The sequence below is a fragment of the Schistocerca gregaria genome, chromosome 2 (assembly GCF_023897955.1).
Source record: "Schistocerca gregaria isolate iqSchGreg1 chromosome 2, iqSchGreg1.2, whole genome shotgun sequence".
NCBI classification, from domain to species: Eukaryota; Metazoa; Arthropoda; class Insecta; order Orthoptera; family Acrididae; genus Schistocerca; species Schistocerca gregaria.
The window spans coordinates 167,759,954-167,779,246 of record NC_064921.1 but is presented as its reverse complement, the minus strand read 5'-3'; the positions used below and the strand labels follow the sequence as shown (position 1 = coordinate 167,779,246).

Genomic DNA, 19,293 nt, shown 5'->3' with positions numbered 1-19,293 from the left:
TCTTTCTTCCAGTTCAGAAGTAAGGAGAGTAGCGATTTACGGACAATAAGTGTAGTGCACAAATTTTAATTTGGTTGCTATTAAATACGGTTGCAGTGTCCAGGTTAAGAAGGTGCCGCAGTGGGAAGGAGTAATGTAGGGAAAGTATGTTTTGGAGCAGGTATCTACTCTCACTGTGGATAGTTAGCGTTCTGCTGAGGAGGAGATGTAGATAGCACTTGTGATGCACCTCGAATCCCTTCGTCATTCTCTCTCTCTCTCTCTCTCTCTCTCTCTCTCTCTCTATATATATATATATATATATATATATATATATATATATATATATATATAAGGTGCTAAAGTTGGTGAAAATTGATCATGCGGGGGAATAGGGGGGGGGGGGGGGGGGCAACACACGGCTCGGGCAGGGACATGCGCTGGACGGTATTAGCTAATGTCTAATTGCACTCAGAGGTAACGATGTAAGAAAAGTTTGGAACCACTGCTCTCGTACCATGAAATTATTATTTCATATCTCAGCAAACGTCCTATATTCATGTCCCTTCTTCTTGTCAATATTTTCCACATGCTTCTATCCTGGCCGATTATGCAGAGAACTTCACTACTTATCTTGTTCAGGCCATCTAATTTTCAGCATGGTGCTACAGCGCCACACCTCAAACACGGCTCGGGCAGGGACATGCGCTGGACGGTATTAGCTAATGTCTAATTGCACTCAGAGGTAACGATGTAAGAAAAGTTTGGAACCACTGCTCTCGTACCATGAAATTATTATTTCATATCTCAGCAAACGTCCTATATTCATGTCCCTTCTTCTTGTCAATATTTTCCACATGCTTCTATCCTGGCCGATTATGCAGAGAACTTCACTACTTATCTTGTTCAGGCCATCTAATTTTCAGCATGGTGCTACAGCGCCACACCTCAAACACGGCTCGGGCAGGGACATGCGCTGGACGGTATTAGCTAATGTCTAATTGCACTCAGAGGTAACGATGTAAGAAAAGTTTGGAACCACTGCTCTCGTACCATGAAATTATTATTTCATATCTCAGCAAACGTCCTATATTCATGTCCCTTCTTCTTGTCAATATTTTCCACATGCTTCTATCCTGGCCGATTATGCAGAGAACTTCACTACTTATCTTGTTCAGGCCATCTAATTTTCAGCATGGTGCTACAGCGCCACACCTCAAACAAATTTTTTCGCTTCTTCTCCAGTTTTTCCACTGTCCATGATTGTACAGTGGCGTGCTCCAGATGTGCTTCCTCAAATAAAGGCCTTTGTTCGATACCAGCAGGCTTCTTTTGTCCAGGAACGCCCTCTTTGCATATTCTACGCTTTTTTTGTCACACTTCCTTCGTCAACCATGGGTTATTTTCCTTCCAAGGTAGTAAAATTCCTTCACTTTGTCTGCTTCACAGTCCCGCCTTCTTCTGTTTACCCAAGCACAATTAGTTCATTATTTTATTCATACCTGTAATGTTCAGCAATTACAGTATATATTTCAGAATAAAATTCGCTCGTCAGTTGCAACTGGAGACTGAATTTCATTCTGAAATATTCCATCAGTTTGTCTACTTCATAGTCTGTCATGTATATTTATGCGACTCCTCATTATTTTCGTCTTTCTTCGGTTTGCTTTCAAGCCATAATTTGCGCTCAGCAGACTATTAATACCTTTCAGTATCTCCTCTAATTCTCCCTCGCTTTCGCAGAGGATTGCAATGTTTTCAGCAAATCTCATCATTGATATTCTTTCACACCCTGAATATTAATCCCACTCCTTAATCTACCTTTTATTTCCGCAATTGCTTCTCCGATGTACAGATTGAACGTTAGCGGAAAAGTACCCATCTCTTACATTTTCAGGGTTCTGCATCTCAATTTGTAAAAACGGAACCCTTACAGGATCACTTTGTCTTTCTATCTGTCCGACTATTAACCCTTTTTCTCAAGAACGGGTAGACGTTTCAATTTGAAATTTATAACGACGTTCTAAGGCCTATGGTCCCTTGCTGGTCTACAAAAATGAAGCTTCTAAGTAAATGCAATAAAAAGATGCGGTTACTTATGTCACATATTCTGATACCGTCAACCTAACTTATCAAAACCTACACACTTCAAGAAAAGTCTTGCATCACCTCGGTTCCAAGAGTTCCGCAATCTGTACAGAAAATTCCAATAAATGTCAACATAAACATCATTGGCTCCCTTTTTATTGCTCATGAAAACCACACATTGGATGTACCACCATACAGCGAGACCTTCAGAGGTGGTGGCTCCGATTTCTGTACACATCAGTACCTCTAATACCGAGTAGCACGTCCTCTTGCATTGATGCATGCCTGTATTCGTCGTGGCATACTATCCACGAGTTCATCAAGCCACTGTCGGTCCAGATTGTCCCACTCCTCAACGGTGATTCGACATAGATACCTCAGAGTGGCCCGTCGCGGTGGCCGAGCGTATCTAGGTGCTTCAGATCGGAACCGCGCAACTGCTACGATCGCAGGTTCGAATCTTGCCTCGGGCATGGATGTGTGTGATGTTCTTAGGTTAGTTAGTTTAAAAGTAGTTCTAAGTTCTAGGGGACTGATGACCTAAGATGTTAAGTCCCTTTGTACTCAGAGCCATTTGAACAATTTCAACCCTCAGAGTGGTTGGTGGGTCACGTCGTCCATGAACGGCACTTTTCTGTCTATCCCAGCCATGTTCGATATTGTTCATGTCTGGAGAACATGCTGGCCACTCTAGTCGAGCGATGTCGTTATCCTGAAGGAAGTCATTCACAAGATGTGAACGATGGTGGCGGGAATTGTTGTCCATGAAGACGAATGCCTCGCCAATATGCTGGCGATATGATTGCACTATCGGTCGGAGGATGACATTCACGTATCGTATAGCCGTTATGGCGCCTTCCATGACCACCAACGGCGTACGTTGGCCCCACATAATGCCACTCCAAAACAGCAGGGAACCTCCACCTTGCTGCACTCACTGGACAGTGTCTAAGGCGTTCAGCCTGACTGGGTTGCCTCCAAACAAATGTCTGGTTGAAGACATATGCGTCACTCATCGGTGAAGAGAACGTGATGTAAATCCTGAGCGGTCCATTCGGCATCTTGGGACCCATCTGTACCACGCTGCAGGGTGTCGTGGTTGCAAAGCTGGACCTCGCCATGGACGTCGGGGGTGAAGTTACGCATCATGCAGCCTACTGGCCACAGTTTGAGTCGTATCACGACGTCCTGTGGCTGCACGAAATACGTGGGTAGCGGCCATCCGCTGCAGTAGTAGCCCTAGGGAGGCCTGAGCGAGGCATGTCATCGACAGTTCCTGTCTCTGTATATCTCCTCCATGTCCGAACAACATCGCTTTGGTTCACTCAGAGGCGCCTGGACACCTCCCTTGTTGAGAGCCCTCCCTGGTAAAAAGTAACAATGTGGACGCGATTGAACCGCGGTATTGACCGTGTAGGCATGGTTGAACTACAGACAACACGAGCCGTGTACCACCTCCTTTTGTGATACAATATCCGCAGTCAACGTCTGTCTTCAGGAGTTCTGGGAACCAGGGTGATGCAAAACTTTTTATGTGTGTATAAGGTAGTTCCCGTTGAACTAGAATCGCGAAGCAAGGTTTCACAGCTCAAGTAACGAAATTTTGGAAAGGTGTTAATTTGGTAGTATATCACACGAACAAATGTTTGTCGGATTTGTTATCCGACTTCATATGTAAAATAAAATGTTCTCTAAACTGCTCGAGTTCACGAGCACCGATATCTTGCCACTTGCCAGTGTCAAAGTCAATGTCAGGCAAAAATTGTCGAGATTCTGAATTCCTAGGACGGATGAACTGTCTACGTACATAATTATGTTTGTACGGAACCCCGAGAGTGCGAACCGAGCTCTACAAGCACCTGGATAAGTTTTTTAATTGCACACTTCAGTCTTGATGTTTCATTCTTATAGTTCCTTTGTGGTTCTTATACACATGCTACAGGATGTTCGGAAATTCCCATTCCAGGACTTGTAGATAGGAGTGAGTACATAACATTTTGAGTAGAAACCCACGCCCAGAAGCGTACCGTTTCCGATCTACGACGGTTTCAATTCGGATGTTTAACTCAGCCACTTCTGCTTGAGGAATTGAATTAGGAGTAACGCAGAAAAATTATTATGTAGCAATTTGAACGGAAACATAATGAAACATCCACTTATCAGAAGCGCATTTACGAGACTCCTGTACAATCTGAGGAAGATCTGCAACCACTAGTTCTTGCTGCTGCACTCTTCAGACACTAGGTGGGACGGGGCGAGTGTCCCAGAACGTGCTTCGTTGGTACAATGTAACAACGTTGGTGGTCGCCACATCGAGCCACTGTTGTGGTACATCAGCACTTTTCTGTATGTACAGTATTCTGGGTTCTTTCGTTTTGCAATAATGAAAACACGTATTGTTCACGTGTTAATACAAACAAATGTGCTTAAGTGATAAATGGATGTTTAGTTATGTTTCCTGTCTATTTGTGCCTAATAACTGTAATGCCTCACACCTAATTCAGTTCCTCAAGCAGAAGTGGATTAATTAAACATCTGAACTGAAACCGCCGTAGAACGGAAACGGTACATTTCCGGACATGGGTTCCTGTTCAAAATATTATCTACTCATTCCCCTTTACAAGTCCTAAGGTTTGTAAAGGAAGGTTCTGACCACCCTGCATGTTACCACCCTGCATATTACCCGTCGCACCTTTAGCCTATAACTATACGAAAGTGAAATAGAGCATTATAAGGTCCCTGCAGTTCATTACCGCTCCGGACCATGCGGCCTTCAGTCGGCCGTGATGGCTAGTGTCTATCGGTTTCCCGCGATTGAGAAAGCGGCGACCGGCGGCCGCAGCGGAGTCAGCGATAGCTACGTCAATACTACGTCAGCGTTCCGGCATGCGCGCGCTCAACAGGATAACGAGTGACTCTCTTCCCAGAGAGCATGACAGCGTCAGCCGTGATAGTCTAGTGGTTAGGACATTGCGTTGTGGCCGCAAGAACCCAGGTTCGAATCCTGGTCACGGCAAGGCATAACATTTTTATCGAGTTAAGGAACGAAAAACAACTCCTCTTACCAGTACACCAGGTCCACAGTAACTTCCCATAAATTGTAGAACGTACACGTACCGGTACAACTTATGCATGAAGGAATACTTCGGAATGTGTGTATAGCAGCTTACTCCTCCGGAAACAAGAGAATTTAAAAACGTACTTCATGCATGAGAAGCATATATTTCTGTTCTGTGTGTTCTTTTTACAACAGGTACTTTGCTTAACACACATTTTTTGGGGGGTGGAGGCGGGGGATTTAATGATTTCTCGTTCTTACAAATCAGTCTTCTTTCAAAGACAAGAATATTTTTGTAAATGTAATTGTGTTGTATATATTATATTGTATGTTAACCGGGGACCTAGAAACGACGGAGAGGCTTCGTCCCCGCCGCAGCTGCAGTGGTCCACAACCCCACGACGACTACCGCAGTCCACTTCACCCCTCCGCCATCCCACACCGAATCCAGCGTTATTGTGCAGTTCGGCCCCCGGTGGACACCCACAGGAGACGTCTCACACCAGCTGAGTGTAACCCCTATGTTTGCGTGGTAGAGTAATGGTGGTGTACACGTACGTGGAGAACTTGTTTATGCAGCAATCGCCGACATCGTGTAGCTGAGGCAGAATAAGGGGCACCAGCCCGCATTCGCCGAGGTAGATGGAAAACCGCCTGAAAACCATCCACAGACTGGCCGGCTCACAGGACCTCGACCCAAGTCCGCCGGGCGGATTCGTGCAGGGGACCAAGCGCTCCTTCCCACTCCGAAAAGCCGTGCGTTATACCGCTCGGATAGCAGGGTGGGTAAATGTAATTGCTTTTGCTTCAAAAGCTAATTTACTTAAGATTCTTGCCGTTTGTGACTCGGATGTAACAACAGTTATGGAACTGATTTCGTGTACGTTTATAAACAGGTTCATTGCTTTTGACGTTTCATTATCACCTCTATGTAGCTTTCCCTTCAGGATAGATGTTGGTATATCTAATACGTTAAATAATGTAGATACAACATTCGATGCAGGTTTTACACGCTGCATGTTCACTAATTTGGCTGAAAGTGTAACCAACATAACTGTGCGCTGTTAGAGTGGTCTACAACATCTTTCTGCAGAAGTTCAGGTCTTCTTGTGCTCACTAGCATTGTTTAGTTATTAAACGACACACTTCAGTAAATATCCGTATGACACAAGAGAATCATAAATAAACTGCCATGCGATGTACCGTTTTGTGCCACCAAGGATCGTTAGGAAAATAATGAACGACAAATTTGCTGTCATTTTTTAGTTATTGACGTTTATTGTTGCACAACATATGCTCTCTATTGTAAAAAATGTTACAAATCAATATAAACGATGGTATTTGCATTCATTCGATATCGAATTCAGAAGTGTTGCTTGTTGCCCGCTTGGCGCACTGCTACCACAGTCTGTAACAAAAAAGATGGAATGTCGCAGTAGTGACTTTAGACCAGTAACTGTCTGTGTCCAAAGTCAAGTAGCCATCGGCCCGCGGTTCTCAGCCGTATTTTGTAATAAGCTTACAAGACAAAACATTATTCATCCCTAGAGAAATCATTACAAGCAGCACTGAATGTCTTTTATTTCCGTCTCTGGACTTCATAACCGCCTGTATTCGATTGGGAAGAGAGTCCACAAGGTGGTACAGCTACGACTCTTCCAGGTTCAGTAACTCGCTGAGGACCTGATCGCGTAATTCCACCAAATTGCGGGAACGCTAATATCGGCGTTTTATCCATTGTCACAAAACGCCCCACAGATATTGTGTCGGGTTGTGGTCAGATGATTCTACAGTCCAGTCGAGATGAGTGGGGCAGTGGAGTGTTCAGAAAACCAATCATCCACCTCTGGCTTGAACCTAACCATGCACACATTCAAGATGAAATGCTTAATTCTGCCTTCGGTGCACTAGATGACGTGCGTCGTTTGAATATAGGCTAGAGAAGGATTCCTCAGACCACATTACGTTCCGCCAGTGAGCTTCTATGATTTCTAGCCCACTGAAGACGCGCAGCTTTGCTTGTCTCTTGAGACATGCTTGACTCCCAATGTTCGTTGCATGCAGTTACCATCGCAAAGTTCTCTCGTTAATATGAACCTTCATTCACTGCCTGTAGCAAAACCTGTCGGGTTTGGAAGCGATTTTGATTCACACGCCATGAGATGCTTCTCCGTTCCCCCTCAGGATCTTTTTCCGACCTCGATTCTGACGTCATGTTTCGTGGCGACGTGCTTTATCCACTACTGGTAGACACACTGGACAGTCAGTCGCGAACCCCTCCCCCCCCCCCCCCCCAAAAAAAAAATCCAGCAACTTCACACATCGTGTGGCCTTGGCCATGGTGTACGCTGTTGCTGATTTTTGCCAAACTGTCACGTCCTTCCATTTACCCATGTGCACGTACAGGCCCGCTTGAAACATAGATATATCGATTATTGCTGCTGTCTTATACTCAAGTACAGACAGTGCGCACGTGATTGCGAACGTGGCTAGATTGTTGCTCTCTCTGCAAAAGCTCAGCGATTCTTCTGTGGGTGCGTACTAGGGTGACTAATTTTCGGTCCATTAAACGGGTTCGCAATTGCGACGTGGACGACAGTCAGCTGTAGAGTGAAATGACGAAAATGAAAATTTTTGCCTGACCAAGACTCGAATCAGGATTTCCCGCTAATCGTGGGCGGTTGCGTCACCATTTGGCTATTCGTGCCAAGTTACAGCCATACCGGAACTTCCATATGTCGTCAACCATGTGTCATCAACCTGTACTCGTACATCCATACGTATATTCCCGTAGAGGAGAGACATTTTACCTGCCCGGTGTCGGCGGATGATTCAGTATAATACAGGTATTGCAGTATCTTAATTTTCTGTCCGGTGAGCTTAATGTGTGTCTAGCAACTGACAATAGGCACCAAAAACGTCAAATAACGTTAAGAGACTGTGAAGAATGTACTCTTTCCTGCCCAGTAACAAAAAATACTAACAGAGACAGTAATACTTCAAGAAGTGCTCAATTTTAATTTCCGTTGGTGAATTCTGCCGTGAGCTAAGTCGGCCCCTTACCTCTGAGACAAACGGCCAGTGCGGGGTTAGAGGATGTCAAAAAAGGGACTCTCTGGTGCTCACAATGTATCAGCCAACTACTGTACTTTAAAATTTAAATTCCAGAGATTCCGATGATGCTCCAGATAAATTGAAGAGCCAAACCTGTCGATATAACACAGTGAGTGAGACTTGTGGTTGTCCTGGAAATCATAGAGGGGATGTTTTGTTGCTTGTCTTTCAGTACTGACAACTCATGGCCGTGCGCCACTTGTACTTATCAGCTGCTATGGTAAAAATGTTGAGACAAAAGTAAGCGCTGGTCGTTGTGGCCGAGCGATTCTAGGGGCTTCAGTCCGGAACCGCGCTGCTGATACGGTCGCAGGTTCGAATCCTGCCTCGGGCATGGATGTGTGTGATGTACTTAGGTTAACTAGGTTTAAGTAGTTCTAAGTCTAGGTGACTGATTACCTCATATGTTAAGTCCCATAGTGCTTAGAGCAATTTGAACCATTTACACAAAAGTTCCATCGATCAGTAAACGTGATTTATAGAGACGGTCATCGTCAAATACCATACATATCTGTGACAAGGAATGTGAAATTAAATTCAGGCATTTGTGATAAAACGCAATGCATTTAAGATGATATTAACAGAATTTAGGAAACGTCTGTGGCCGTATCGCATATTGCATAACTCGTTTAAAAATAAGTACGAGTACTGCTATTAATTACTTAATTATCTGCTCACACAGACAAAACAATACTTCGTCAGGCAATTTCAATGTAACAATTTTGGGGTCGCTGGGGAAGGTAATATTGTGAAACAGAGAACACCCACTCAGATTTTGTGGTAGCCCGTCAAAAAGTGAACACAGATCAAGCATGAAAACAGGAAGAAAGTGTACCGAATTGTGAAAGAAAAAGCAAAATAGAAATACTGAACGGTCACAGTTCAAAATTTGCAACATCAAGCGCTTTTGAAGAACCACGGCGGCGTGGTTATGTGGTCAAGAGGTTGCACTGCGAAGGGGGAGATCCATATTCCAATTTGGATCAAGCCTCTTTTTTTTTTTTTTTTTTTGCTCACTTAATTATGAACCGTCCGACCTGTCCCTGACGCGTGTTTTTTAGCTGCATTCACTTTTGTGTGTCATGGTGTAAGGTCCGTTTGCAACAGCGAGGTGTAAGGAAGGGATCTCCAGAAGTATGTACCTCGTTTGTGTTCTACATAAAGACGCTGCGTTCCGTTTTGGATGTTTTGACTACTGAATTCCTTCCTTGTAGCGTAGTTCACAGCCGTTTACACGTTGTTTTCATTTCTGTGAGAGATGTATGCGGTATCATGAGTGCTCTCACTATTCATCACATTTACTTGCGACGGTAATGTATTCTTACCACATGACTCATTCTATAACCGATGTATATTAACAACTGTCAAGACTACAGAAGGGAAACAGACACGTAAGTGGCCGGATGGACAGTTCATAATTTTGTGGAATAAAAAAGCACGAGCGATATTTGCACACTGATCTCCCGCTCGGCAGTCCAATACCGGAACCATCCAACCACGACGCGTGGTTATTCTAATTTGCTCGAGTGTGCACATCTTGAGCTTGGACCATTCACTGTTTCCATTTTTCTTTTCCCACAATTCAGTAGACGAAATTCCTTATTGTGTTCAGTTTTTGACGGGATGCCGTACAATTAAATCTGAGGGGGCTGCGATGGATGCTTTCCCTCGTAAGTACTCAGAACGGTGCTGATTTTTAACGATCAGTACTTCGGGGCCGGCGCCCAACTTATTTCGCCACTATTGTTGCTCATTGTGGGCTCATAACATACTAAGTTAGGTATATTACCGATTAATGATAAGATTAGTACTCATACGGCCCAAGGTGCTTCCTCACAATGCCACTATTGGCTCAGGAGCAAATAAGTTGGACGATGATTGTGTTGGACTGTGGCCCGAAGCTCGACGTTTCGGTGGCGTCACACAATACCACAATCGCAGCCGCGGCCGGAGTCCTAGCACTCTTGTGGCCGGGTGCGTCAATCTCGGTGGAAAAGCAAGATAACCGAGGTCGCGTGATTACGATCAAAAGTAAACCCATTAAAAATGTCTCCGCGGTGCACCAACGTTAATAGCCGGTCAGCAGACCGTTAACTGCTAGCCGTGCGTTTGACCACGGTTAGCTCTGAGTATTGCCACGGAGGGGCCCACGTGATGCAAAGATGTTACTAAAGATACGAGTCTGGACACGGTTGCCTATATCATAGAATATTAGTATCTAAGGAGTCAGCATTCGGAAGCGCAGAACAAGAATTATGTCCGCAACATCTCCTGCAGTTCAAGTCAAGTGATTTTGGGATAGGCTAGCGCATTTTGGCCAATAGCATAGCGTATTTTGAGTGTTATCACTCCGCTGCTACAGATACGTCACATTCAGAAGTACCATGAAACATTGTATACGCCTGTTACAGACATCTTAACAATTTGATACTAGGAGCTGAAGTTGGCATTAAGATGTGAAGAGCAGCATTATAACTCAGATGCCACTTCACTGCGTTCTATCTGTAACGGGATAAGAAGAGACAGCAAACAATATTTTTTTGCGTTGCGTTTTGAGTTGCACTTATTTATATTGTAAATGCTCAGTTGTAATTAATTACTTTACAATGACATAGTAGACTGCGACGAAATGTCACGAGAAAACAACGTATTTGAAACTATGAAAATGTTACACTGAGTATGGGTTGCGATTTGCATCACCTGTTTGTCCGTTATTTTCTGGTTTTTACATTTACCCTTCTGGATTTTATAGACATATATCTATAACGTTTTCGGTCATCTCATCAGAAAAGTAAAACTATAAACTATGCACAAAAAAATAACAAATACAAGATCAGTGGTAGCGTTTTCGAGTAATAAACGAAGTGAGAACCAACATTTTTTTTTACGTTTTCTATTGCATAAATTCATATTGCTGAATCCGTTATAATTAATTACATTACAGTGACACAGTGCAGGAAACAGTCACATGCGGAAATACTTAGGTGCACACAATGGTTTGAGAACCTGTGTAAACTGAAAGAAATTAATCAGATTGTCATGTACAAATTTTATCTCCGTATGAGTATAGCTTCAACATGTATGCACTAACTGACAATTTACACTTGCAAATTTATCTAATTGTCCTGTAAATACAGGGCCTTAGAGTCGCAGAAATTACGCCTACAATACAAGACTACTTTATAATACCTTGTCTCGATATTTTTTGACGAATAAAGTGCCTCATATAGTGAGACATTTAGATTTTATACGCTCATTATATAACTGGTCCTACTTTTACCTGCTTCTCTTTACATCCGTCTCAACGATAATACTGCAGCACAGCTGTTAGTAAAACTCAAACGTGCAGAAACGTATATAACACAAGCCGAATAGTGTAATTTTCAAGTTTCGCTATCACCGAAAATTGTAGATGAGCAATGTCGTCCCAAAATCACGTGAATAGCTCGGTTTGATGTTGAGAACATGGGCAGTGGAGTATGCTCACTCCATAGATAGATATACTATATAGATAGTTATTACTGGTAGAAATTTTGAAAGCCCCTAAGGAAATTACGTGTCTACACCGCGATTTCATTTCACATATTTTCAATACGATATTTACAAATAGAGAAAACTATTTGACCACAATGTTGTAAACTTTTGTTGTATGTAGTAGATGAACAAGACATAATTCCAAAGCACCACATTTTATATGACTGTTTTAAATTCTTTTATTTTTTGATAGCTCACAAACCCGGCTACTCATTTTGCCAGTTTTCTACCAGAAACTAAAGTAAAGAAATGAACTGTCTTTCGTTTCCGTGTCTTACGAAACAATCGTGCAAAGAAACTTGTACACTGTACGAATGTATAAGCACAGTATTAAAATTAAGAAACATAGTTTATCTATGCTGGGCACAGCTGCTTTGCTTGTCTACAACAAGATTTTGTAGACATCTCTATGGCAACGCCTCTTCATACATATATAATGTTTTTGCCTACAGCAGTTCGCGCTTCGTGGTTGAAGGCTGTCAAAAGCGCTGCCAGGTATGGAGATTTCTTGACTCGACTGTAGAAGTGTCTCAGCATTAAAGAATAAATGTATTAAAACTTCAAGCATGATGTGGCATTTTTTCATGCACCTCAGTGTTCATATCGTCATATTGAAACATCCCCTTAGAAAAATTAATGAATTACTGGGCTGATAAACCCCTTACGTTATTTCATTTTCAAACAGCTGAGCAAAACTGAACGTACTCAGACATTTCTCTCTTTACTTATTCTGATCATCACTAAACTGACACACAATATTTTTAGCGCAACTCAGTCTGACTTTAAATAATCCCTACAAAAGAATGGCGCTGACTAACATTAACCTATACCTTTCACAAGTCACTTACCTCACAAAAATCTTTGTTACTCTAACTACTGCAATACAGCGAGCACCAATATTGCCATCTAAATAAAAGATTCAAACTACTGAAGGCACTAACTACTCATAGGCATAGTTAGCAAATGAAAGGTTTTGATAGAGAACAAACAATGTATTTACCTTAATAATGTTCAAAAGTCATAGTATGGATATCAGTTCGTGACATCCAGTCTTACAAATTTACTGTCTCTGATGGACACAGGTCCAGATCATCCGCTCTCAAAACTCCGCCATCTCTGTCCCCACATCCACCACTACTGGTGGCTCACCTCCAACTGCGCAACGCTACGCACTGTTAACAGCCAAGTGCCCAACACTACAATAGCAAATACCAACAATGCAAACCAGCCACAGACTGCACACGGCACAGTAAGTGATTTTCATATAGAGTAATACGTGGCGTTACCAACATAAAAACATAAACAGCCTACTTACATAATCCCAATGCTCCCCACAAAAAAATTTTTACAATTTTTTTTAGGCAATGGCCAATACAGGTTTGAAATTTTTTTTTATAATTACAATAAAAAAGGAATCAAATGCACACACTTACTGACACAATGTTGGTCAAAAGCTAAAATTTTCTTATAGTCTATAAAGACAGTCTGATCATTCATCACAGTAAAATTGCAGTGTTATTTTTTTCTCAAAGTCTGAGCAGTAAAAGAAAATCCACACGGAAGTAGTGGATTTCCATGCAGTCTTGAAGAAGTAGTGTTGTCCTTCCAACAGAAAGAAAATGCTGACTCTTGACATACAGACGGATAATGGGCCACAACAGAGTAAACCCACAGCAGAGTGAGTCGAAGTTTTGAAGAATATTGGTAGGTAGGTCATCACAGGGCAGACCCACTGTAGTCCTGGTAGATATTATGGTATTGGTGGGCCATTAAAGATGCAGACCCACTGCAGTCCTTGTAGAGATGGCCAGCAGCCATCTGTCGCGACTGTACAGCTGCACAATCACCGTCAAAGAGTCTTGCAGACAATATAGCAAGTCCATAAACCACCACTTGTGCACTCACAAAGTGTTTGGAATTGTTCTTAGAACCATCAATGCTGTTAACCAGTCCCTTGCTGAATTATTAACACACTTGTGAGCACTAACAGTCCCTTTTTTTCACATATTGTGCATATACTATGACCAACAGAAACGTGGGCATTGAAATGAAATTTAATTTGAAGAACTGGTGTCTAAACAATTATAATTTACGACATGAGAATACAGTTACAAAGGTACAAAATTCACCATTAAAGAACATAACAATACAGATAACATTTGTGGTAATACGGGCTTTACAAAAGAATCGAAATAACATACACATCAGTGTTACAGGAATTATGACATAAGTAAATACATAAAAGGTCAGAATAACTTTCGAAACATCGACTTCACACGTGAGCATTAAAACAAAACAGAATAAATAATGTCTAAATATCTTTACAAAGTAAATAACATTTTATAAATGCAAATTATATTTGAGGATAACAGTATTCCTCATCATAGTGAATGTAGCTATTAGAAAAATTCTACAACATAAGTATTATCAGATAAACATATAAAGACAGGAAGAACACAAATACATATGGTACACAGATATAATAGAATAACACAAAAGGACAGGACAGGGTTTGTTTTCAGTATGACATTTGGTACTGCAGTCCAACCCAAAACTTCATTTCATAGATGTTTCCTCTTATTTCACTTTTTTTTATACCTTGTTAATGAATTTCTTCCAGTTCATCACAACTCATTCTCTTATATAGCCTACCCCCTCCTAAGCTAACTTAAATCTACTGAGCTCAGATGCTAAACTACGGGACGAGGCAATGCAGCAGCACAAAACAATTAACACAAACAGCCGTGACAAAAAATGCAAATTGGCAAAGCAAGCAGCAATAAATATAAATTAGCAAAGCAAATGCAACTTTATCACTAATATGAGCCAATGTGCACCAAAAAGAAATAAAATCAGTAGTAAAACTGGCTTAATACAATGTAAAATTTAGTAGAACTATGCCTGGCAAACAACAGCAGCAAATGCTATAACTTATAGTTAAACATGACAAAGCTCAAGCAGAAAAAAATATTACAGTAAAAGTGGCCATGTTTAATACCTATGTCACATCTTAACACTAAAGTGATACATCACAATAACTTACTCTAGCAGACTAATTCAAAACCTAAAAAAAAAAAAATTCTCTGCTCATTTTAATAGTGTCATCTGCCTCAAACGGACTTTAAAAATCATGATCCCATACCAAATACATCATTCAAAGCTTTCATAGTATCACAATGGTTCCGAAAAAATATGAACAGTTCACAAAGTACAGACAAAATACAATTTCATAAGTGTGAAGTTATCCAACTGTGTAATTACGTAAACATCTGTCACTGATGTAGTAAAATAAATGTTTGTCTCTCTCAGTTAAATGATCAGATAGCTGTGTGTTAGGGGAATATGGTACCGATGAGTAAATTTGTGTAAGCAAATGCCATATTAGCTAGGGCTCCTTGTGCTTGCCAAACACATGGTACACAAAGTAAATGTTTACCCCTGAGGATTAATGTAATTCTACCATCAGGTGTTACAGATTACAGCAATAGAATGAAATGTATCACGGAAAACTTTCTTTACAATTCAAAAATCTTTAAAAATAAATGTTTTAAGTACAAAATTAGTCAGTCAAATGCGTGTTCTGTAGCGCTAAACTGTGCGTCTTGCTGTAGAATAATTCTGTGGAAGTGTCGTAGTTATCGTCCTCTGTAAGCAAAGTTCTGCAGAATTCAATGTACTTACCTCGTCATAAACAACAGTGAAATGCTTTGCATATAGATATCGTAGTTATTACGATTACTGCCGTGATGAAGTAAGTACTGTACTGTAACATATTGTTGTGCTACGGAAGAGCTATACCGCAAACGTTACTAGTAAAACATGTTTTACTTTCCAGAATAGCACACTGGACTCGCATTCGGGAGGACGACGGTTCAATCCCGTCTCCGGCCATCCTGATTTAGGTTTTCCGTGATTTCCCTAAATCGCTTCAGGCAAAAGCCGGGATGGTTCCTTTGAAAGGGCACGGCCGATTTCCTTCCCCATCCTTCCCTCACCCGAGCTTGCGCTCCGTCTCTAATGACCTCGTTGTCGACGGGACGTTAAACACTAATCTCCTCCTCCTCTTTTTTCCAGAATAATACAGAAAAACTGTGCATATATAAAACAGATACACCGCAAAAGCAACAATGTAAATTGTCTCACATTAGTAGCGTCGTGATATAATCTTGTAGCTGTCAAAGAAACGTAATCGTGCAACTAACAAGCAAGAATGTAGACACACAATAACACTGTGTCGTCTGTTCACTATAACAATGCATTCGTAATTACTGTCTAAATATGTTCCCTAGGTTCTAGACTGGATAGTTAACTTCAAAACATTGTTGCATGTTAACAGTTTCTAAGTGAGACAAAGAGTACTAGTAACGTGAAGTGAAAGATTTTATGACAAAGACTAAGTTAAAAGAAGATTATCTCTCAACAAACGGTTTTACATGTGAAATGTGGTGTAATCCTTTACCTTTCCTCAGTACGCAGCAAACCAACTTGAACGCTATTGTCATGCGGTATGCGTCGGTAAAGAATGCTAATATTTTTCTCAAGGTTAGCGCCTATGTTATTTTTCTCTGAGCCAGCCGGCGCACGTGGCTGCCTGCCGTGCGAGCCATTCTCTGGCCCGTCGTTATTGGGATTAGGAGACCTAGCTCCTACAAATTCACCTTGTCGAGAGGGCCCTGCCCTGTTTGAATCCCTCCAGTTCTGATGAAATTCAGGTCTGTCGTTACGATTATATCGTCTGTCGACATGTCGGTAGATTCCATAATTTCTTGTTTGTCGGTTATGTGGAGAATTTCTACTGGAATCGTAACTGCGCGGTGGACCGTTGCGTCTTCAGTTATTCTGTCTCCCTCGATAATAATTATTTTGGTTCCCATATTGTCTCCCTGATTGTCTCTAATAGTCACTACCGCGAAGAGGTGATCTTTCCCTGTAATTATTACTACTCTGCCAACAGGTTGCCATACCGGGTGGTGCCTGTTTTGGTCACGATTTACTTTGTAAGAATAGCCTTGTGGTGTCTAGTTATTATTTCTTTCATCGCGAATTGTGATGGATGTGACCTGTAATTGTTGTGTTCCTGTTTTCGCGTCCCGCGATTGTCAGTGTCAATTTCCAACTCTTGTAAGAGTCCCTGAAAAGCTTCAATGACGTCTTTGCAGCGTCCTGCCAAAATAATATGTCGTAAATGTTTAGGCACTTTGATTAAGCAAATACGGATGAGTTCTGAGAGGCTGTATGAGTTTGACACGTACTGATTCTTGTGCAACATGTCTTCAAAATATTTCACAAGACTGGAAAATTCAGATTGTTCGAAATGTTTCATCATTATGATGCTATGTTTCACTCGGTCTTGTGTAGCTTGAGACCAATATGCTGAGAGGAAGGCATGATAAAATTTTCCTTCACTGTGACAATCGTGAATGACCGATCGCATTCTTAAAGCTGGTTCAGTCTCTAAATAGCCACACATAACTTCTAACCTGTGCTCCAGTGAACAGTTGAGAGGAAAACAATGAGAGAATAGATGAAGCCACAATTGTGGATGAATGTCGTTGCCAGAATTCTTAAATGTTTTGAATTTACGTGTAGTAATCAACAGCTTACAGTCAAAATCATCATGTCGGCAAGTCGTATATTGTTACTTCTTTTCGGCTGTTCCATCTCAAAATTCGGCGTACCTTGCCAATTTCTTTCATAGTTTCTGAAGTGCCCTGTGTTATTATTTTGTGGCTGTTCCGTATTTCTATGTCCCTCTTCCTGTATTGGAGCGCGAGTGTCCTCTGGAATATGTAATTCTTGTATTACTTGTGCCAACTGATCATGTACTTCCGGGATTTCTCTTTTGAACAGTGTACTGATTTGATTTTGTTTGAATTTTCTAATTTGTTCATACTCTTCTGTGTCAGTGAAGGCAACGGGTCTTGTGTCATTCATATCGTCATCTAATTTTGTAGATAAGTTAGTGAACTGATCCGAAAGTTCGGCTACTTTCTGCGATAGTGAACTTATTTCCTCAGTGTGTTTTTCTGAACCAAGTTTCAGAGTGTCCATTTGTGTTGAAATCGTATCTACTGAGTCCTTTAAGTTTTCCTGAGTTTTTTCAAGTTGCGTAACCGAATTGGTAGATGCAAATGAGTCAATTTTAGCTTGCAAGGTGTCGTGATTTTCATGAACAATAGTTTGCAGTTCCTTTATGGCTGCTTCATGATTAAGTAATTCATTTTCATGACGCGAGAAAATAGGTTGGAAATGCTTACAAATTTGTGTTTTTAAGTTATTACAGACTTTTTGACATTTCGATTCGATTTTAAGAAACTCAGAAGTTAGACCTTCACGTGTTTGTTCAAGGTTGTTCCATTGTGTCTAACTTTCGAAGATTTTGTTCCATTGTGTCTAACTGTTGCTGTGTTTGTCTCTGATTTTGTTTTATTTGTTGCATTAATTGCAATAATAATGTATTAGTGTCTGGAATCTGTTCCTCTATGCTTTTGGACAGTGCATTTGCACCGGCAACATTCACATTTTGACAAACAGAAAATGTGTCTTGACTTATTGGAGAAAACGGTGAGGACCCATTTTGGATTCCTGAGGCAAGCTGTTGCCGACAGATCGATCGATAATGCTTCCCTGTTCACTAATTGTTTCACTGTGTACAACATTATTTGCCGCCCGCTCCATTTCCCTATGCACAATTACCAAATTACTACGTTGAATGTCTGTTAATTCATTACACGGTGGTGCTGATAAGCTAAAATCGTCGTTCTCAGTTTACTTTGGAGCCTAGTGTTACGTTTTTCACACGCCATAATTATCACGAATATCACACAATAACAAGGAAAGCACAATTTGAAGAGCAAAAACATGAAAACACATTAGAGTAGCACTGAAAACCATATCTCGTTAATTGCAAGTGCAGCTGCGAAATACTTGGTGCAAATCCACATGCATGCCACAACTGTTTTACTGTACAACAATGAAAAACTACAACTACAAAGGAAATTCTCTCTATAATTACACGCTAGCAATAAACAATAGCTACACTAATTACACAAACTACAAGAAAAAATCAGAAGATTCCAGTGAGGTATCCTCGGCTAAGGGGTGACATGTGAAACGTCCCCTTAGAAAAATTAATGAATTACTGTGCTGATAAATTCCTTACGTTATTTGATTTTCAAACAGCTGAGCAAAACTGAACGCACTTAGACATTTCTCTCTTTACTTATTCTGATCATCACTAAATTGACACACAATGTTTTTAGCGCAACGCAATCTGACTTTCAGTAATCCCTACAAAAGAATGGCTCTGACTAACATTAATCTATACCTTTCACAAATCACTTAATTCACAAAAATCTTCGTTACTCTAACTACTGCAATACAGCGAGGGCCACTACTGGCAGCTAAATAAAAGATTCTAACTACTGAAGGCATTAACTACTGGTAGGCATAGTTAGCAAATGAAAGATTTTGATAGAGAACAAATAATGTATTTACCTTAATAGTGTTCAAAAGTCCTA

General features: G+C 41.1%; 1 non-coding gene across 1 annotated transcript; it reads left to right on the top strand.

Moving 5' to 3' along the window:
- The first annotated feature begins 5,011 nt into the window (after positions 1–5,011).
- Trnah-gug (transfer RNA histidin (anticodon GUG)) lies at positions 5,012–5,083 on the top strand. Its single transcript has one exon. It is a non-coding gene; the product is annotated as a tRNA-His (tRNA).
- Positions 5,084–19,293: the final 14,210 nt, after the last annotated feature.